This window comes from Erpetoichthys calabaricus, chromosome 3 (assembly GCF_900747795.2).
Source record: "Erpetoichthys calabaricus chromosome 3, fErpCal1.3, whole genome shotgun sequence".
Classification (NCBI taxonomy): Eukaryota; Metazoa; Chordata; class Cladistia; order Polypteriformes; family Polypteridae; genus Erpetoichthys; species Erpetoichthys calabaricus.
This window is the reverse complement of record NC_041396.2, coordinates 278808866-278832339: the sequence shown is the minus strand read 5'-3', so window position 1 is coordinate 278832339 and position 23474 is coordinate 278808866. Positions and strand designations below refer to the sequence as shown.

General features: G+C 35.7%; 2 protein-coding genes across 3 annotated transcripts in view; both read right to left on the bottom strand.

The window, feature by feature from the left end:
- The window catches only part of plscr3b (phospholipid scramblase 3b), a 482910-nt gene that overhangs the window by 379485 nt on the left and 79951 nt on the right, over positions 1-23474 (bottom strand). The window lies entirely within an intron of this gene.
- Positions 1-23474, bottom strand: part of trip6 (thyroid hormone receptor interactor 6) — an 86652-nt gene that overhangs the window by 38906 nt on the left and 24272 nt on the right. The window lies entirely within an intron of this gene.

Sequence of the window (23474 nt, the reverse complement as noted above, 5' to 3'; positions counted from 1 at the left end):
AAGAAAGGTACAATGTTAGATGTGTACGTACTTACTTAGTTCTTTAATAATTGTATTTTAATTTAGTATGGTTGCACTATTATTTATCTATTAATCACTGTCTCTTACTGTACCAGAAAGCTAGAGTAGGACTCATTATATGCTAATAATCTGGCTTCTGCCTTTCCACATCCCGCAATCAACTTTTGTGCACAGGTGTTCACTCCTCCTGCATCTTGAAATCATAGCAAGCAAGTGAAAGGAGAAAAATAAAAGTAGCTTATTTTACGTAGAAATCTATAAAAGATGGCTTGATGATACTTTACTTTATTCTACAGTAACTAAACATGTACTCCATATTTCTGTTACATCTCCTTCTCTGACAATGTCATTTATTGACAAAGTGCCAAAATGATCTGCTATCTATTACGTTCAAAGGCAGCCAACAATTTTAGCTTGGGATTTCAGCACAAATTTTAAATCGGCTACTTCTTTCAAAAAATATTATGTTTAAGGAATTTGAACTGCAACTAGCCTCACAAACGTCACATCTAACAACTAAAAATGAATGTTTTCATCATTATGAACGCAATTTCAAAAACATGATATTGTAAAATTGAATTCAAACATTTTGTATACATTACTAATATAAGTAATTGCATTTTATTTTTACTTATTTCTTTCTCATATGCAAAGTATACAGAAAGCATAGGAATCGTGAAAAAATTCGACTTCGAGATTTTGATGAATGTTCTAGACCTTCCTGAGTCCGAAAATACCATTTTTGAAATTGTGCGTGTCTGTGTATAAACATGATAACTCAAAAGCGCTTTGGCCTGGTCAATGAGGCTTTGTACACCTGCTTTATATTAAAAATAAGGAATCCTATAAACTTTTGGGCCACTTCCAGAAACCAGACAGGTACTTCAACTGAATACGTCCACGAATTTTCAAGTAAACTATGATAATAATTACAGATAGATGATTCAAATTTTGAATAGATATTTATAATGATAAAAGGTGAAAAAAGTATGAAATTTGAGAAAAATTTCTCAACCGGAACTAGTACTTTATTTAAACAACCATCTGAATTTTTTGTTTCAATGGAAATGTAAATATGTACACGATATTAAAAACTGTATTCAATAAAATGATATTCATTCAAAAACTATTATTCATTTTATTTTCACTGATACATCATCAGTTTACCAATAATGTGTAAACATTGAACATGCCATGTAAATATAAAGATGTAATGGGAACAATAAGCTGCTAAGTCCCCATCATGTTCCTGGTAATACATTTCATTTTATGATTTTTTTTTTTCTGCCATCATTATCATAATTAAATGTAGCTAAATGCAGTTTTACCTATAGCAATTTATTGCAACAAATATTATATACTACTAACACTTTTTGTATGTTTTTAGGTGACTATACCTCTTTTTACTTTGCATGTAATCTAGCTAATGCATGTGTAATCATGAAAAAAAACACCACTGTTTTCGACCTCCCTAAGTGTAAAAATATCATTTTAATATAAAGTTTGATTATAAATAAAGATAAATGATCATTTATAGATATTATCAATTACTTATGATGAGAAACAAAGACATATGATATTTGAGAAATATTGCGCAAATGGAAATGGTTCTGGTGACCTTTTCCTCTATCTCAGTATATGAGAAAGTCGAGGGGAGCACACTCTCGATTTTTTTTTTTTTTTTTTTTTAAATATGACTTACTGTTACAAAATATGTAATAAACAAAATTGGGGTAACAAACTTATTAATGAAATGACTAGAAAATTTAAAAATAGTCCAACCTTTAAACCAGCTAATCAACTTTTTGAATGCACTTGAATGTTACACCATGTTTAAATTTTCTTGCTTATCTTGGTTCTTAAGAAATTCATTTTCATCATTCTAAATTTAATTCTACTTTTCCACATATTCCAATTATTTATTTACTAGTAAGCATTCTAGTTGATTTGACACTGAAGTAATTGCAGCCTTTCAGTTTTTGCTGTTTGCTCTGTGAGTGTTAATAATCAATATTGCCATAAAATTAAGGAAGAAAACAACACTCAAAACAGTTAACTAGTATGGAAATGACAAAAGAGTTATGAATTAACAACTATAGTAAAAATACATGCCTCACAGTAAGGAGACCCGGGTTAGCTTCCTGGGTCCTCCCTGCATGGAGTTTGCATGTTCTCCCCGTGTATGCGTGGGTTTCCTCCAGATGCCCCAGTTTCCTCCCACAGTCCAAAGACATGCAGGTTAGGTGGACTGGCGATCCTAAATTGTCCCTAGTGTGTGCTTGGTGTGTGTGCCCTGCGGTGGGCTGGCACCCTGCCTGGGGTTTGTTTCCTGCCTTGCGCCCTGTGTTGGCTGGGATTGGCTCCAGCAGACCCCCGTGACCCTGTAGTTAGGATATAGTGGGTTGGATAACGGATGGATGGAGTAAAAATACAAATATTTCAAAATTTCTTATGAATGTAAACCTTACACAATTGTATCTAAACACAGAATAAAAAAGAAAAAAAAACAAAGAATGAGATCACTTAGAAGGGAAATGACTCACTGATTTTGAAATAGACTTGAAAAGAACCTGCACCAACTACACAGAATATGTACAAATCTCTTCCATTAAATATGAGTTTTCTCTGTATTGATGTAATTTGTTATTTTGATAAAATGTCAACCATGTTTCAGAAAATAAAACTGGAGATAAAGAAAATGAAAACACACAGTATATCCTCTGCCCTGACCATCATAGGGCTGCTATGCAGTTCTTATCTTTGCAAATATATTCAACATAGAATGGTCCCTTTATGTAGTTACAGATTGCTTGTCCATATTATAAACAGAAGTAATGAGTAAGCTAGAATTTTGCATTATGTAGCTGGTCTCTTTTACTTTGCCTCTTCATAAGAAATGATGTACAAAATGACTGTTTCTCTAACCTTTTGTGGTCACCAAGTAGCACAGATCTATCAGAAGTAGTTATGATGCACATGACTTAAAGAAAAAAAAAAAGTGGATTGTGAAGACCAAAAAAAATGTATAAATGAAATAGGCGCCCCAACAAAATCTTCTAAATCCATAAATTCAAAACAGGCTGCATTCAATAAAGAAACCGGATAAATAAATAACTGCATATAACAGCCAAACAACCCACTGCGGTAGACAAAAGAATGATTAATGATAAAATATAATTACACTCATATAGGAAAAGCTAGATCTGCCATGTCCACAACAGCAAAAGATGTGGACTAAATTATTAAGCAGAGACTTTCGTACTTGGTAACAAGCAGTGTTTTTGTCTTTTTGTTTACAATTTTAAGCATGAAATGCCAAATTTACCTTAACACTGCTGCTTGTTTGGGATACTAATGGCTTTTGCCAGTCAGCATAATTAAAAGGGCTGGATGATTTCCCAATTTTAAAGTAGGTTTAATAAAATTAAAGAGAAATATAAATTAAAAATTTTTAACAAACTAGGGGGCTCTGCCCCCTGCTCGCTTTGCTTGCCAACTCCCAGGCGGGCGCTACGTGCTAGCCACTCGCATATGGGGAAGCAGATGTACAATTTAAACAGATTGTTATTGTCATAGCAAAAGCTATTCTAACGGGAAACTGTAAATGTTTTAATACGAATGGCATATCAAGATTTCCTTAGGTGTCTAATGTTATCCACGGAACATGTACTACATTACCTTTCTTGTTGCCTGTTAAAATTTTACATGTCAGAATTGTTCAACCAATTTTGAATACAACTAATCTTGTCCTATTGTATAGCCCATCACTCATACATAAATTACGCAATAACATTACGATACATCCTTCTTTCTACAGTAATTCGGCCAGTGGAAGACCGGACGGTGTTAATGGTTGTAGATATTCTATGGCATATTGTAAGTTGATGTTTTCATCTTCCGCACCACTACCACCAACTGTTTCAGTATAGTCTATTAATACTTTTTTTAACCAATTTGTCATGTAGCCGATAGACAATTTTCGTGTTAATTTGTTTGACTTCATCATTTCTCAGTGCTAGGATTGCCCATGAACTCATTTCTTCTGTTGATAACCCTTCGGGATGAAATTCTTTAATAAGATTTGGACATAAGTCTTCTTTTATTGGGAACTGAAAGTGAGGAAAATGTAAAAATTTATAAGAGCTGAGAGCACAGAAACTGTGTCTGACAAAAGCATTCACACAAATGAGAGGTGAGAGGACCGTGGGCGTGGGCCATTAACTGGAAATGGTTGAGAGGAGGGCGGGACTTGAAACATTCTTTTGGCAATAGTCATGTCTCAGGATTTTCTTTTATAATAGAGAGATATAACAAAAAACACCACCCTTCAAACACATACAAGAATTACAAAAAAAGACAAAAAACTTCAGACGTGGCTAAAGATAAGAGAGTAGTATCCATCAGCCATTATAAATGCGTAGTGCTGCAGGTGTGAAAGAGCCCCAGTGTTGTTCTTGACACACATCTGCCGAGTAATTGTTTGGCTGTGTCATACAGAGGATGTACAGCACTGTTCACAATGGCCAATAGGTTTCCCTTCATGCTATTATTCTCTACTACTTCCTTTAAGTCCAGAGTGCTTACTATATCGGAGACTGCCTTCTTAATCAGCGCATCAATTCAGTGGGCATTAAAAAAAAAAAAAAAAACTGGCTATATGGAATGGCTATTGTTAATGTCTAACAATAAAAATGTTTAAGCCAGTCCATATAAAACATTTGCATGCAGGTAGCCCCAGCTGAAACTCCAAAGAAGGAATTTACTGGCCAGCTAACCTGGGAGAATACAGGTGGCTAGGACATGAACTGGTCACAGTTGAATGTAGAAAATGGACTGGAGAGGGGTAGATGGCTTCACACCAATCTACTTGTAACAAGTTTTACAGGAGTACTTTGCTTTAATTCTGCAGACATGATAGAGAAATTGTTTTAAGTACGTATTCCTCCTCCAGATGGGGAACTTGGGCTAGAATGGGGATGGAACTGGGGGATTCAGATATACCTGAATAAGAATGGTATGAAGTAGAGAGTCAGCTTATCTCATTAGCTCGGGAAATACTTCAAAGAAGATAAAGACGAATTTAACAAAGAAACTGTCTCTGTCTGCTATTCTTCCATCTTGAGAAGACCACCTCTCTCTCAGTAGCCATGACCTGGCCACATGAAACTACACAGTTAGCAATATCAGGTTGTATGGTTTGTAATGCCACATTCTATTTGCTTTTATATGCCACTAGTTGCAATAAAATTTACTGCTGGTAATACATAAATAAACTTTTTTCCTGTCTGTTCTGGTATTCTATTCTTGTTGCCCGAGGTCATAAATATAAAAGGTAATACAGTGGAACCTCGAGATACGATGACCTCTGTATACGAGAAATTCAAAATGCGAGGAAAGTATGAGCGAAAAATTCAGATCTAAATGCGAGCATTGGCTCGCGTAACGAGCCACGAGCCAGGCTGTGGGTATAGCTCGCGGCTTAGCGAGGGGGCGTGGTAGCAGTTGTGAGCCACGATCTGCGGTGTCTGCGTTTCTCAGTTAAGTGCACAGGTGGGAAACTGCCCACATCCATGATTGTTCCTGTGGCTGATGGGCTGCAGCTGCCATGTCCTCCCCGCATATATAGAGAAGCGCGAGCCGGTTAAGGGGGAGAAGAAGTAAAATGAGAGAGAGAGAGAGAGAGAGAGAGAGAGAGAGAGAGAGAGCGCGAGAGCGAGAGCGAGCGCGCGCAGGCAGGCAGGCAGGAAGTCGGTGCAGGAGAGTGAGCGAGCGAGTGCAGGCTCGCGTGTAGCTGAACAGGCGAGCGAAACAGCTGAAGCAGGACGGTGTAGAGAAGGTCAGCTGCATTAAGAGTGTCTCGCCTGTTGCAGAGCCCGCAGGTGAGACGCTAACAGAGAAGAAGCACCGGGGATTGTCATCTGTTTTTTAAAGACTGCATCCTTTTGACGTTTTAACCACGTGTTAAAGGATTGTTATTCTTGTGTATTTTAAACCTCCACTTCACAACTGTTTTATTTATTTAAAGATTTATTGAATGCTCTACTGCACTTTGGACACCTGTTTTGATTCATTTAATAATCAGTTATATTATTTACCAGTGTTATTTATTAAAGGTAGACTACAGTATATATAATTTATCAGTGTTATTTGTTAGGAAAATTGATTTTTATGTTAATATATTTGGGGTGCGGAACGGATTAACTGGATTTCCATTATTTTCAATGGGGAAGTTTGTTCTAGATACGAGAAATTCGCTATACAAGCTCAGTGCTGGAACGAATTAAACTCGTATCTAGAGGTTCCACTGTATAACATATTACCGCTATAGCAGGAATTTGGGGGCATTTTGTTAAGGTCTACATAATAAAAAAGAGTATAAAGGAGAGATTACGGTAACCTTAGGATCCTAACACAAAACAGGGCATAAAGGTTCTTTGGTATGACAAAAGTCAATAACTAGTTTCTTGGTTTTCCAGATGTAAGTTGCAGACAACTCTTTCTACCAAGAAACAAAGATCTTCACCCGAGTTCCATGCTCTCACTATTCCTTGTGGTGGTTCATTGTTGCACACATCCACATCAGAGACACAGTCCCTGAACCTCACCAACTGTGATATACTCGATAAATAGTCAATTATCCAGGACACCATAGGTTGAGGTTCATCCACCTTGCATATCTCTGAGCTCTCCCTGTTCTACCAGCTTTTGCCAAATGGTAATATCTCTTGTGAAGCAGGTAGATCTTGATGTCTTTCACTGCAATTGTTGTCCAAATTATGGTGGGATGAAGAGGCCTTTCACAAATGGATTCATAGTATAGAATCAGCCTCTCAAATCTTTTTGATGTGGAATATAAAGTCATTAGGGGAAGATTACCTATAAGAGCATTAATGATTTAATGAGAAATTTCTAAATTGTCTTCATGTAAGTAGATGTTAAGTATTTCCTACAATGCACTTTAAACTGAATTACTATATAAAACATAACTGACTGATTATAAACACAGCCTGGATAATGAATACAAATCCTTGAATTAATGAAGTGGGTTCCTCAGTTAGGTACAAAGAAGAAAGGCAAGCAGTTGCCAGGTCATAGCAATATGGCTGCAGTCATAACAAAATAGCTGTTATTAAAAAAGTATTTAGTGCGGAGATAAGCAGGTCTTATGTTGATGTTTCTTCAAGTTTAATGCAAGCAAGCATTTTAATTAAATTATTTTACATGGACAAAATGGCTAAATGACCAGAATACATCTGGCCCTAAATCAGATCAATTCTGCATCAAGTATTTTTTTCCATAAACTGCACAGCCTGTAAAGCTTAAACAAGACAGTGTCTGAAATCATTTTCTGCAGTTACTTCATAGTGTTACAAAAACATAGCATACAATGACACTTGAAATTCCAGTGATGCAGTAACAGCAACCTGTTTTCACATATTAAGAGCAATTATCTAGCTGGATATAGAGAAAATGATTCAAACAAAACCAATCAAAGCATGGCTAGTTCAGGAGCCCATGAGTTTCAGATAATTTTGATGGGAAAGAAGCAAACTATACAAAAATGTCCATGTTAACAGCTAAGCAAGTCAACATGTTAATTTTGCACTTATAATAAATGCTTGAACAGTTCAGTTTATTTTTTCTATGGCACTCATTCTGTTTATGAACTAGAACTACTGTAGTTTAAATAGTAAACAGTAAATATAAGTATATTGTAGTGAAGGGCCAGGTCACACCCTGGACTGCTAGTATGTTAAGGTGGTAAGGGAGTGAGACCTGGCCAATGGCCTATTAATGTACACACATACAATGGGAACACCACACACTGTGCTAGTGAAATACTTTGAATACTACAATGAGTCAGCTAGTCTTGAAAGGGTATAGGGTAACAAGGAAAGACTGCAGGTAAAGACACGTTCAAAAAAGAAAAGGAAATGCATCCAGTGGATTGTGTACATTGTCACATTCTCCGGGGTGGGCAAGTTCACACATTCTAACCTTGGTTGTTTGAACATCATTTTCTTTCTCTATCTTGATCTCTGGTTACTCCTTCTCCCATTAATTGAATATCTGCTACCAACTCTCCTTTCAGCTTTACACTCTCCTAATTTCTGTCTGGAGCATTGATTGTAAAGCCCTTCCAGGCATCACTTCTGGCAATTCCTTGGGTCAGGGTGAACATATATCTGCTTTGACACCTAGGCTAGAGCTCCCACTAGCAGGCACAGTGTCATGGCATTTCACTATCACAGATAGTAGCTAAAAAAAGGAGGCATGACCCCTGAACACTTGCTGATAGCTCAGGGGTACAGGGACACTGAGTCCACTAGAAGGAGTTCTAGTTAGGTGTCAGAGCAAATATAAGGACCACCCTGAGCCAAGAAGATCTTCTAAGAAATTGACAATCCTGAAAAAATATTCAGCTTCATCAGTAATGCTCTCTGCAATCTTAGCTGAAGCAAAATACTAAAAAAGTGGTTACTTATTGGAAGCTGTATGTGCTTTTATAATACAAACGTTTAAAACTTGTATTGCTATCTGAAAAAACTATAAACTGGAAATATACAGCAGTGACTACTAACATAAACAAAACACCTAATTCATAAGATAAGGCAAGACAAAGAAAAAAAAATCCATATCATGGTATATAAACATGTACAGTTAGGTCCATAAATATTTGGACAGAGACAACTTTTTTCTAATTTTGGTTCTGTACATTACCACAATGAATTTTAAATGAAACAACTCGGATGCAGTTGAAGTGCAGACTTTCAGCTTTAATTCAGTGGGGTGAACAAAACGATTGCATAAAAATGTGAGGCAACTAAAGCATTTTTTTTAACACAATCCCTTCATTTCAGGGGCTCAAAAGTAATTGGACAATTGACTCAAAGGCTATTTCATGGGCAGGTGTGGACAAGTCCGTCATTATGTCATTATCAATTAAGCAGATAAAAGGCCTGGAGTTGATTTGAGGTGTGGTGCTTGCATGTGGAAGATTTTGCTGTGAACAGACAACATGCGGTCAAAGGAGCTCTCCATGCAGCTGAAAGAAGCCATCCTTAAGCTGCAAAAACAGAAAAAACCCATCCGAGAAATTGCTACAATACTACGAGTGGCAAAATCTACAGTTTGGTACATCCTGAGAAAGAAAGCAAGCATTGGTGAACTCAGCAATGCAAAAAGACCTGGACATCCACGGAAGACAACAGTGGTGGATGATCGCAGAGTCATTTCCATGGTGAAGAGAAACCCCTTCACAACAGCCAACCAAGTGAACAACACTCTCCAGGGGGTAGGCATATCGATATCCAAGTCTACCATAAAAAGAAGACTGCATGAAAGTAAATACAGAGGGTGCACTGAAAGGTGGAAGCCACTCATAAGCCTCAAGAATAGAAAGGAAAGATTGGACTTTGCTAAAGGGCATCTAAAAAAGCCAGCACAGTTCTGGAAAAACATTCTTTGGACAGATGAAACCAAGATCAACCTCTACCGGAATGACGGCAAGAAAAAAGTACAGAGAAGGTGTGGAACAGCTCATTATCCAAAGCATACCACATCATCTGTAAAACACGGTGGAGGCAGTGTGATGGCTTGGGCGTGCATGGCTGCCAGTGGCACTGGGACACTAGTGTTTATTGATGATGTGACACAGGACAGAAGCAGCTGAATGAATTCTGAGGTGTTCAGAGACATACTGTCTGCTCAAATCCAGCTAAATGCAGTCAAATTGATTGGGCGGCGTTTCATGATACAGATGGACAATGACCCAAAACATACAGCCAAAGCAACCCAGAAGTTTATTAAAGCAAACAAGTGGAAAATTCTTGAATGGCCAAGTCAGTCACCTGATCTTAACCCAATTGAGCATGCATTTCACTTGTTGAAGACTAAACTTCAGACAGAAAGGCCCACAAACAAACAGCAACTGAAAGCCGCTGCAGTAAAGGCCTGGCAGAGCATTAAAAAGGACGAAACCCAGCATCTGGTGATGTCCATGAGTTCAAGACTTCAGGCTGTCATTGCCAGCAAAGGGTTTTCAACCAAGTATTAGAAATGAACATTTTATTTCCAGTTATTTAATTTGTCCAATTACTTTTAAGCCCCTGAAATGAAGGGATTGTGTTAAAAAAATGCTTTAGTTGCCTCACATTTTTATGCAATCGTTTTGTTCACCCCACTGAATTAAAGCTGAAAGTCTGCACTTCAACTGCATCGGAGTTGTTTCATTTAAAATTCATTGTGGTAATGTACAGAACCAAAATTAGAAAAAAATTGTCTCTTCTAAATATTTATGGGCCTAACTGTACATCCTGACAAGTGTAAATCCAACAATTCTCTTTTATAACCATGATGATATATAAAGGTCACTGCTGTACAGTTTAGTTAGCCTGCTTAACACCACGTCCTGCGGCCAACTGCGGATCCTGCAGACACAAATTTACACCAACATTGTATTTTTGTTGGACAGATTTTCTTTTAAATGCATATTTCAGTATCTGGATAACAGTGCTCACCCCTAACTGCTGTCTGATTGCTTTTCTGAATTGCATAAGTAAGTGCCTGATACAGCGTCTGTCTTTGATTTTCAAATATGACTTTCAATTTTTAAGGGACGACAATGGCAACATTTAATACAAATGTTCTACTTTTTATTTGTATGAAATCATAAATAAAACAATGCTGTGGTGCAAAGTCAACATATATCTGGTGTAGTTTCAAATCTAGGTGGGAGCTCAATTACCATATCTTGGTAACACCAGTTTCAGTGGTGAAGTATACAATTTTCAAATCGTGAATTGTGTTATAGGTTTACTGTACATGGATAACAAACCAAGCAATCTTCTTTAAATATGTGCAGTTTTCTGTAATTTTTGCTGTCACTGGAGTTACTGGAATGAGTAAAATTATGTTGAGAATATTTAGTATACCACTCACCACTAATAAAAACAAAACCAGTTTGGGATGCACGACCCATTCCTGATCAACACCCGACAACAAGAGAGCAATTAGGTGCTGTTTCATCTCAGCCATAAAGCAGAGCAGGTAAAGAGCTACATGATTTAACCTTTTAGACTGCAGAAAAACAGTAAAAGCCTTAAATACTGCATACAAAGACAGGAATTAATAAATTTAGCCGATGCTATGAACATCCTATAGCTATCTAATTAAAATAAATTTTACAATATTCTTTTATGAGAATAGTGTTATTTTGGGCAACTCATCAGTTCTTCCAAAAGAGCTAATGAAGCCTAGGCATACCTGTGCTGAGTATATTGAGCAGTAACTAAAGGAAGCAAAATGATTTTGTTTACTGCAATTTTTACAAACACTCTGCTCACAATATAGGCAAATTAAACAGCCAACAACGAGATTTACTCAAAATCATGTATTCATTATTAACTAAGCCACTCCTAGAGAAAACACAAACTAGAGAAGTATTTTTATTCTCCAACAAGAAAATACATCTAAAATCTTGCACATTACATTGCATTTGAAAGGAAGAGTCAGTGGCTGATAACCAAAAACAGATTGACTGTATACTGTTGTCTCCGCAAAATCTACGCCAGTCACTAATACTGGACAAAGAAAAGAGGATCTGTAAACAATGATGACATCATTAGTAATAATCCATTTCAAACAAAAGCAAAACAAAATTTCAAAAGAGTTTTCTAAAAACTCACTCACTATTACTAAAAAAAAAAAAAAAAAACTGAATGGCTTATTTAAAATAGAGCAGGACTATGAAAAACATGATAATAATAACTGAAACTTTATTAGTAATAAACCTCCCTTTAGCTTTGAATTTAATTTCCTAGCGGTAAAATAAAATATGTACACGGATTGATCAATATGTTAGCTAGAAAGCAACACTTAATGTATATTTAATGATACCATTTCTAACACGTTTTATGTGCTTAACTACAACAAATGAGAAACTTACTGTTAAAAAGCATTATTTTTTATATATCGGCAGCTTCAATGTTTGCTAATATTCTAAACAAACAGTTTGATTGTAGTGCTTATCTTAATAGTGCTAAAAGTGTAACCAGAAAGGTGGAAATTTTAATGCTGAGGTTACAGCTACAGATGAAAAGACTTTTAAGAAAATCCTCCAGCACTATCATACCTTGGAAGACCCAAAGCGTATCTGATTTAAAGAGAACATGCCAGACAGCAGAGTGTAAATGGAGAAAAAACAAAACTGATAGTCCACTATGAAATATTGAAGGCAAAAATAACTGAATATAACATTTCAGTCCTTCCTGAGAAGCAGTCCTATTTCTCTAAAATTAAAAATGATAATGCTGGCAATCCAAGAGTTTTATTTTCAACTATTGATCGCTTATAAACCCCAATCACTGCCTCCTAAAAACTACCAATGAAATGTGGGAGGCCTTTGCTATATTTTTTAAACAAAAAATAAAAATATATAGCAATATAGTACATCCCCCAAAAGTTAATTCTGTTGAACCCTAGCATGCCCTTTTAAGTGAGTTAAATTCTTTCACTGGAATAGAGAAACCCAAACTATCTCGAATAATTTCTCAGCTGAAACCTGAAACGCACCACCTGCGTCAATGACCCAGTACCAACAGGCTTCAACGAAGTCCTGATGTGTTAATTGATACTGTACTTGACACAGTGAACTCGTCACTAGATACAGGGGTCTTCCCGGATTTCTAAAGACTGCAGTTATTAAACCCCTGTTCAAGAAAAATAATCTTGACTCCTCTGTCTTTGACAAATTTAGACCAATTTCTAACCTGCCTTTCTTAAGTAAAATTCTTGATTTTTTAAGTAGCTAAATGATTACTTGAATATGCATTTTATTCTTGAAAAGTTTCAGCCAGGCTTAAGAACAAATCACATTACAGAAGCTGCACTATTCTTGATCTCTTAGACTTGTGTGCAGCATTTGACACCACAGACCAGTTTTCTTATAAATCACCTTAGACAATGGGTGGGCCTCTCCAGAAGTCTTAAACTGGTTTCAATGTTATTTAACAGGTAGAGAATTCTTTGTTAATTGTGGTGATTGTTATTTCTGAGACCCATGATATTGTATATGGTGTACCACAAGGATCTATTCCGAGTCCGCTGCTTTTTTCAATCTAAATGCTTCCATAAGGACAGATTATCTCAAAGCACAAGGTGAGATATCACAGCTATGCAGACCGACAGACAGCTTTATTTATCAATAGGGCCTGATGACCCCGACGCTGTTGGCTCTCTGATCCGATGTCTTAACAGTTTTCCTGATTGGATGAGCAGAGACTTTCTCAAACTAAATAAGGAAAAAAACAGAAGTCTTAGTGACTGGCAAATATGGAAATAGTGAGGGTATTAGAAATAAACTTGATGCCTTAGGTTTAAAATTCAGAGTGGAGGTAAAGAATTTAGGGGTAATCATTGACTCTGACGTAAACTTTAAATCACTGATTAACCAGATTACTAGGACTGCATTTATTTCACTTAAGGAATACAGCAAAAGTTAGACCTCTTATAGTGGGTTGGATAATGGATGGATGGATGGATAACTTTACAAGACGCTGAAAATGTAGTTCATGCTTTTGTTTTTAGTTGACTAGATTACTGTAATGCACTCCTAACAGGACTACCTCACCAGTTTTAGTGTCATTATGTCGATTACCTGCCATTTAGAATTGACTTTAAAATACTACTAATGGAGTATAAAGCCTTACATAATCTTGCTCCATCATATATTTTGATTTGATATACTTTATTAATCCCCAAGGACAAATTGTCTTTTCGCAGGAACTTTTGGAGGTCAGAGTGCAAGGTTAGCCATTGTACAGCACCCCGGAGCATTTTAGAATGACTGTCGCCCTATACTCCAAGTCGTAACCTTAGATCTTATAATAGGGATCTGCTTATAATTCCAAGAGCCAAGCTTAAAAGAAATGATGAGATGGCCTTTTGCTGTAATGCACCTAAAATCTGGAATACTTAACCAACAGAAATTTGCCAAGCTAATAATATGGTACACTTTAAAAGACTGCTATAAGCCCCATTATATTAATTTGAATTTTTTGTAGCTACATTTTAGTTGTACTCCTGAAATACTACACTGGCATTGAGTTATCATATTCTTCAGGGATCTGAAATCTTTACTAATCTCTACTTTTCTCTGAATTCCAATTCTTCTGATCAGGACACTATGCAGCCATCTAAGATGATGGAATGAAGGCAGGTGCCCCAGCTGTCTACAAGACCGCCTTCATCAAATCCTATCATATGAAGCCTGAAAACAAAGAAATTAATACCGGTAATATACATTTATGTTAGATAGAATGCCAAGTTGGGACTGGGTGGTCTTTTGGCCTTAGAACTCCCTTCATATTTTTTTGTTTTTTTCTCCAGCCTAACTGGGGTTTTTCTTGTTTTTTCTGTCCTCCTGGCCATCTGACCCTATTACTGAAGTATATGAGGACCCTACTCTTCTACTTGATATTTCATTCTGTTTTTAAGATTGTTTACATTTTTTTTTCCTTTTATTTATTCTTTAATTTTACTACCCAATTTGTTTTTCTTTTTCCTCTTTGACATCTTGTAATGCACTTTGAGCTACATTATTTATATAGCACATTTTCATGCAAACAGTGTTACTGTTGTTGATAAGTTACTCATTTATAAGTTATTTTGAAACACTGAGAAAACATTGAATTGTAGCCAGCACATAAGGCAACCATCAAATTGATGTTAATTCTCACTGCCAAACTTCATGTTATTTAAACAAGTGAGTACTGGCATACTTACGTTATCACTAAAATATAAATTTGTTTAAAAAAAAAAAAAACAGCAAATTACTGTAATCAGGGTTCCCACTCTTTTTAAGGAATCATTTTCCAGGACATTTCCAGGACATTTCCAGGAACTTTTTCCGGAAATTCATGACAGGATCTGGTCACACAGTCATACACTTTAGTCGCAGGCTTAACGCCATTTTAATTTCTCTTTGATTATGCAGGGACTTAGTGTCACCGATATGCTAAATTACATAAAGGCAACACCAATTAATGCACTGATGTATAATGGAGTTGTTTGACCTCTTTTGTTACACACTGTTTTAAACTGCAAAACTCTTTTAAAGAAATAAATGCCTCTTGGATTGTGGAAAACTATCCAAACACTGACATATACTAAGCAATTCCATAATGTTCAGTATAGAGCTGTTGATGACACCATGAAATAGGCTACCATAGTGACCTAATTTCAGTAAAAGTTACTTGCATATTACATATTATGTCATTGTTTGTATCAAATAAATTTATGTACAATGTTTGTATTAAACAAAACTGCATAAAGCCAATTTATTGCCTAGATCATGTGTATGATGCCTATAACACTAATATATGCAACAATTGGCACGCGACAAAACAAAGTCAGAGTTAACTTTCAACTGGTAGCTTTACTGGGAATACAGCAGCTGTAGAATTTGCATAAGTCAACGACAAAGATTATAATAAAAAACTTATCTTTGTGGGAAAAGAAGCAAAATACATCCATTTTAAATCATGATAGCCTTGCCATCAATTCCTGAGTTGAAAACTTGGTTAAACTAGAAAGAATACTAGGAACAAAGGATAAGAGCCTGAACTCCAGTATACTGAAAAAAAAAAAAACAATCTATAAGTCACTGTAGTGTAACCTATGAAAAAGGCATCTGGTGTAGGCCTAGGTTTAGAAACAATGCTGGTGTTGCTCCTTGAGGTCTGATAAAACTGCATCCAGACCGATGACCTCTTTCTTTTTTTCTTTTTTTTTCAGCAACACTTTTACGATAGGCATTAGATTTTGTGAGCAGTGTATAGTCCTGTTTTCTCTCAGCCTTCTCTGCCATTGCATCTGCTTCTTCTTGCATTGCCTCAATGCTAGTGATTATTTTCTGTCTCTTTGCTGCCACTTTTGTAATTTCAGAGCTCTTCTCTTTGCTTGTCATTTTCAGTTTCCTTTTTCTTCTTTTTTTCATCATCAAGGTATTGGACATATCGCATCCTGGCATTTCTGCAATGCTGCAAGAGGGGCTTTGGCAATACTCCATCAAATGAGCCACCAGTCAAAGAATCATTTATAAATATAATTGCCTGTACATGTCTCAGTAGGTGGAGACATTGCGCAGAAGAGGCCACGACCTAGCTCGGCTGTCATCATATCTAGACTTACGAACAGCAAGCTGTTTCAAACAGAAAAATTAAAAAGCGAAAACAGAAATAAAATTCCAGGACAAGAAAGATTATTTCCAGGACATTTGGCCATTTCGATCAGTTTCCAGGTCATTTCAATGACTGGAAAATAACCCTCAAAATTTTCAGGTTTTCCAGGACGCGTGGGAACCCTGTGTAATGCTAACCATTTGAATGTCAAAACATTATTTTGGGATAAAAACTCCTGGGCATGATAAAGTTATACTATAATATTGACGAAAGAGATGTACAGTAATTTAGGCTATAAGCTAGACTGCAAAAGGAAAGATATGTTTTTTTTTTTTTTTTTTTTTTTTTTTTTAGAAAGATGCCACTGTATTGTTTAAAATAAAAAAAACAAAACTTTGTTCTAGGAAAGCCAGAGCAGGGTCTTTGCAGGTCCTGTGAAGTTTGAGAAAATAAAAAGGATTGTTTCATTTCTAATGGCAATGTGTAAGTGGCCATTGAACTTAAAGCTAGTAAAGAAAATTATATGCAATAAAGTTAGAGCACAAAATATATCATTTAAAATAAGAGATCATGATAAAATAAAACAAACTGCATATCAGAAAGAAGTAAAATTGCACAACGGCTAAATTTTTAACAGACCATCACTCTCAGTTATACAGACTGACTGATCAGCATCTATTTTACTCGGGACAAGTCTGACGAAGGAGGACATTCAGAAGCAGAATGTGAAACACCTACCCACAGGAAATGTGACTGACTAAGAAGACAGAGAGCAGCCGATATACCAAATGCAATTTGTGTGGTTTACAAGGAAATTTATTTAGGGACTGTTCAATCTCTTTTAAAAATGATAAGGGCGGGTATATAGATTGTGTGATGATTAAGGGAAAAAAAAAAAGAATTAAAAATATTTTTTTCTAAACTTCCCTAGCATATATGCATGAAATGTAATTACCAAAAGCAGCATGGATAAAATCCATATAGCATGTTATCAATAGCTTTGACCACATCCGAATTAATGTAAAAAAATAATTATATTTTTTGGCATAAGAGTCATGCTTTTCATACTATATGTATTAAATGGACATACTCTATATAGTAATTATATATATATATTATATGTTTCATGTGTTTTATTTGGAGAAAAGAAAGTGTTTTCGTTTTAAAGGTTAGTTTTATGGATGCCTCCTGGGAGTGAGTGAGAAAGACAGAGTGACAGAGATAGACAGACCTTCATTGATTATTAGTTTTTAAGCATACAGACAATATACTGACCTACAGACAGAAATTATTTCATTTTTCTTTGTCAGAATAATGATCTCAATATTCTAAAACATCAAGAAAAGTTAAGGAAAAAAGGGTACAATTTGTTGTTTTTAACTTTTACTCTGACTTTTTTATGATAAGTCACTTTTAAAATTAGGCTTTCACACTAATACAGAATTGTGATTTGTAGTTAATTTTAAATTAACGTTAATTGAATCATCTTTATAACATTATGAAACACCGCCACTTGGTGCTCCCTCCTGTAATAATACAGAGACCTGCAGATGTGTCTGTGAACTCCAATTCCTCTGGCCCCCTTACTGTAGACGTTCCATGGTGCGTGGATTCAGTTACTTAACAAGCTGTCCAGTTTCTGAACATCGGATTAAACATCTATTCATGAAACTACACTAAAATCAGGAAATACAACAAAGTAGCCTTCATGGTTCAAACCCAGCAAGACATTGCTACAAATATGGAATTCAATCACACACAAAAAGAACAAATTCTCAACTCATGAGAGCAGAGAAATTGTTAGAGAGCAGAGAAATTGTTAGAGAGATAATGTAGATGATGGCTGGGACACTAACATTTCATCCAGAATGACAAAAGGGTCACCACTTATAAAACATATTAACATTTGCTTTATTATTGTAATCCATTACATAGATATTACCAGGCAACGATGGATACTTTGGCTAGTGTTTAATGAGAAATACAGGTTAGTATAATCTTTAACAAAGATGGACAGCAGTAATTTGAACTAATGAATGGACAAAAGTTTGGAGAAAATTTTTGACTTAACAGCTGAAACGGTGCACTTTTAATCTTATCAGTGTAGAAATAACCATTTCCTATTTATCTCTTCTAAAAGTTCTGGCCCCAAACACATGTATCAATTTGTTAATGATAACTGCAGAGAGTATTACAAGATTCAATACACTTTTATAAATACCCAACAAATCACACACTTTTAAACATGAAATTTATATAAATTGCTAAGGGGTGTCTGTCTGTCAAGCAAAAAAATGTGAGAACTACTGAGCCTTGAATCTTTATCTTGGCCTTAATGGAGATTTTATATGTGTACTCCAGTAGCAAAAATTTGGGGGTGTGCAATGTAATCGGCTCTCAAGTCCTTCTCACGGCAAACAGCAGAGTAGGCAATTCTAACATGAAAAGAACTGCAGCAACATCTTCTGAAAGTGAAGCACACTGCACAGGCCAATCATATGCTTGTCAACTGTGGGATGCACAATGCAGATTCAAGAAACACTGACATCTGCCTGCACAAACTGATGTCTGTTCAAGTCTTTACAACAGACTGGTCATTTCCACAGCAACTGAAAGTTGTGTATACGATCACAAAACAAAGTCATACACACCATTACCCATGAAAAACAATCATATCTCCAACCCCAATTCAGCATCAAGTCAAAGGTAAGAGCTGTTTCTCTGATGATGAACAAGAAACAAGAAGGCAGAACACTGCCAGAAATACCAAATTCAGAGGTCAGCCTGAATATAGAGCCACTGAGCATGGCATTTATTTAAAGAGCACCTTTCAAAAGACCTTCACAAATGGTAAAAAGGAAAAACTAGTCAAGAATCACCAGATTTTGAGGACAGAAGGCCTGAGTTTTATCTAGTTCTACAAAACAAATGCACAAAAAAAACTAATGTCGAACACAAAATATTTAATATCAAGGCACTGACTTCTTGTAGATGATGAATTAAGGTGATCCCCAATGTCAAATGGTTGGGGACTGGAGAGATTCTTTGTCCATATTTCAGGCTTTATGCTAATTTGTGCCTTTAGTTAACAGACTATACAGGGATAAATGTATAAAATGAACTGAAGTTCCAGGAAGCAGCAGATAATAAGAATTGATTGTATGCATGGATGATGTAACCTTTTTAAAGATAATAGAGAAGCAGGCAAAATAATAGCACAAGAGACTTTTTTTTTAAAGGTTCAGAAACAAGAATAAATGTAGAACAAGCACAATAGAGTAATTAGAAAGAAATGTCTTAAAGGCAGAGTAAAGCTGAAAAGCAGGAACAAATGCAGACAAAGGCAATGTTCATAATACAGTAACTAGAAAGAAAAGCATTAAATCAGCATAAAAGTTAAAAAGCATGAATAACTGCAGACAAAGTGGATGTACATAATGAGGTAAACTAGTAAAAAGAGCCTCAAAAGTAAAATAAGTTAACAACAAGAAAACCAGAAGAAAATATTAAAATTGAAGACGTTTTAAATAATGATATTCTAAATGTAAAGATGATTAAATCCAAATAAGAGCAAGCAAAAGGAGACTACATACAGTAGATGACTTTCATATTTGGCTGACACTTTTATCCAAGGCGACTTGCAACATTTATGGTACAACTGGTTACATTTCTTTTGTTTTCCCAGTTGGTTCACACGCAGGTCAAGTGACTTGCTCAGAGTCACAAAGTCTCAGTAGCAGGATTTGAAGTCCAAAGCTTTTTTTCCACTACACCACCCTGCCTTTAAAGTAAGGGAGATAATTCTTGCCTATTACTGAAGGCTTCTACATGTTCTCATTGCATGTGCTAAAATATTACTCAACCTCTTGTAAAATACTCCTCCTTAATTAATGTTACAATTATACTATTTTTTTATTACTACCTCTTTGTGACCACGACCAAGTCACTTGACCTGCCTGTGCTCCAACTGGAAAACCAAAAGTAATGTAATCTACTGTATCATAAATATTGCAAGTCACCTTAGATAAAGGTGTCAGCCAAATAAGTAAATGTAAATATTGTTAATCCACTAGTGAAACGCTGTAGTTCTGATTCAAATGAACCTCGTCTTAGAGTATAAGACACACTCCTTACTTTTTGGGGCCAACCATTGTGTTTTTTTTCTGTGGTGTATAACTTAATATTGTAAAGCAGGTGTGCAACTTCCTAGGGGATAGAGGAGTGTTCCAAGAGAAATTTAAGGGTACAGGATTACATCCACTAATTTTAAATACTGTACATTATTTCAACTGCTATTAAAAAATGCAAGTCACAGTTTTAACTCATCACAGGACTCCTAAATTATAAACTGATAAAAGCACCCCAATTCACAAAACACATCAGAGCATGAAAAGGGTCAAATATATAAGTCATTATCAAAAGAGCTATGTAAGTTTCACCAGCTTTTCTGGAAAAAATGTATGAGGCCTACAAGATGCATGAGCCCACAACAGATGCAGCATTCCCACACACATCTGGAGTCAAAAAGTTACACTCAGTACTCTGGACTCAAACAGTAATGTGAAAAATGTGCATGACCTGGACCACAACAACTGATGATCTGTTTTATTAGTCATTAGGCATAATTGTAGATATTTATTTAAGCCATAATATCTTTGTAGTAGTTTGGTGACACATTTAAAAATATTTAAATGTTTATTCAAGGTCATTTTTCAAATAAAACTTAACATGATTAGAACCCACATAATCCAAGTAAGGGTCATGGAGTGGACAAAGACTATCATGAAAGCAGTGGACACATGGCATAAAAAAAGCCCTGAATGGTGGATCAGCCCATCACAGAGCCCACTGAAACATACCCAAACTGACAGTTATACTGGGGAGAGATAGATAGATAGATAGATAGATAGATAGATAGATAGATAGATAGATAGATAGATAGATAGATAGATAGATAGATAGATAGATAGATAGATAGATAGATAGATAGATAGATAGATAGATAGATAGATAGATAGATAGATTTTATTTATGTAGTGCCTTTCATACACTCAAGGACACTTTACAATTTAATAAACATTATCAAGACAACAGAAATTGCATACAAGAAAATTCATAATATTAATTGAAGAGATGTGTTTTTAACAGGAGTTTGAAATGAATAGTATTTTTTTCCTCACGAAGGCTGAGAGGAAGAGCATTCCAAATTTTAGGGGCCATCATATTGAAAGCTCTGCCACCCATAGTTACTAACCTGTATTTAGGTACAATGAGTAAGTTAGCATCCGATGATCTTAATGCATGAGCAGGAGTGTAAGGAAGCAGCAGCTCAGACAGATAATGAGGGGCTACACCATAAAGTGCTTTAAAGGTGAGAAGAATAATTTTATATTCTTGAAATGACTGGTAACCAGTGCAAATCATAAAGGACAGGAGTGATGTGAGCAGATTTTTTAGTGTGTGTAAGTAGACGAGCAGCAGAATTCTGAACATATTGTAATCTACTGATATATTTAGTTGGGAGGCCATAAAACAATGCATTGCAATAGTCCAGATGGGTAGTAATGAAAGCATGAATGCAGATGAGCAATGTTGCGAAGATGAAGAAAAGCTGTCTGTACTATTGAGCTAATATGTGGTTGAAAAGTAAGAAGCTGATCAAAGATGACACCCAAATTATGGACTGATGCTGAGGGCTCAACCAGGATCCCATCGAGGTCAATTTTTAGCCCATGAAGGGTAGAGAGGACAGATTTGGTACCAACTAATAAGATTTCTGTTTTATCAGAATTAAGTCATAAAAAAAATTATCTGTCATCCAATGATTGATTTCCCGAATGCAATCAGTCAGCGCAACAGGTGAAGATGTTGCAGTTGCATCAACACTTATATAAAGTTGTGTGTCCACATCTTTATACAAGTTCGGCATAGCAGTGGAAGTTTAACCCATACTGACGAATAATCTCACCTAATGGGAGCATATAGATGTTAAAGACAATTGGACCTAGAACTGACCCTTGAAGGATACCTTGTGTGAGTGAAGTAGTGGCAGATTTGCGTTCCCTAAAGAAGACATAATACTGGCGATCACTGATATATGATGTGAACCAAGAAAGAGCAGCACCAGAGATATCAATAGCTGAAAGTCGGGACAGTAAAATGTTATGGTTAACTGTATCAAATGCTGCACTTAAGTCAAGAAGAACTAGAATAGCGGCTATCCCAGTATCTACGGAATGAATAGACTGATAGATAGAATGAATGAACTTTGGCAAGAAAAATATTCAATTTTGAACCTTTCATTGCATATATATTATTGGAATTCAGTAAATAATTAAAAGCAAATTAAGTGAGGATATACAGTATATAAGAATAAAAAATAATTGCAAAAATTGGTGGCCCATGGAAATAGCAAAACTAGCACAAAGCAACTGTAATGCTCAGATACTAATGTTCTACATGTGAACTGTAATTCAAGGTTTATCATTTAGTATACAACACACAGTGTATATAATTAGTATATATCACACTTCTTCTTTTATTATAAGATACACATACATACATACATACATACATACATACATACATACATACATACATACATACATACATACCCACACACAGAGTGCCTTACATAACTATATATAAATGTGACCAAATCGCTGGTTACGAGGATTCACATTTTTGTGATTTTGTCTTGGCTTCTGCCGTAATTGCTCTCAGGAATCACAAAGTAGGTAACCTTGGATAATTCAGAGGTTCAGTTTTAACTATGGCTGATCAGAGGTGTTGTAATTTTTAATTGTCGATTAAGCCAACTATGCTTTACAACTTTAACAAACCTATATAAAGCTATAATCACTTTCTTTGTACACTGGTTCTAAACAAACTTTATTTGACGATTCTTTCAAGCTGCTCTGTAAAAGTACGAGTTGTAAAAGACACTGTAGATTTGTCTGTGCCAATCAAATTATTTTAAATGTTCAATAGGTCAGTATTGTTCAGATCCTTAAGCCCTCTGACAGACAACATCAGATATTTCTGAAACAATATTGTTTAAAAGCTTTTAATCATAACTGTTCAGGAAAACTCAGCAATAAGATGAAAAAGTTATGCATACGAAAAGACCACCCAATGCGAGGGTATAACACTTTTAAGTCAAAAAGATAAAAAAGGCCTCCGTATGTAAAAAGAAAGTTGCATCAAGATGAATGTTCTTGAAGCTACTAATGTATCACAAAGTCTGGCAAGAACAAAGTTGTTATAGCCAAA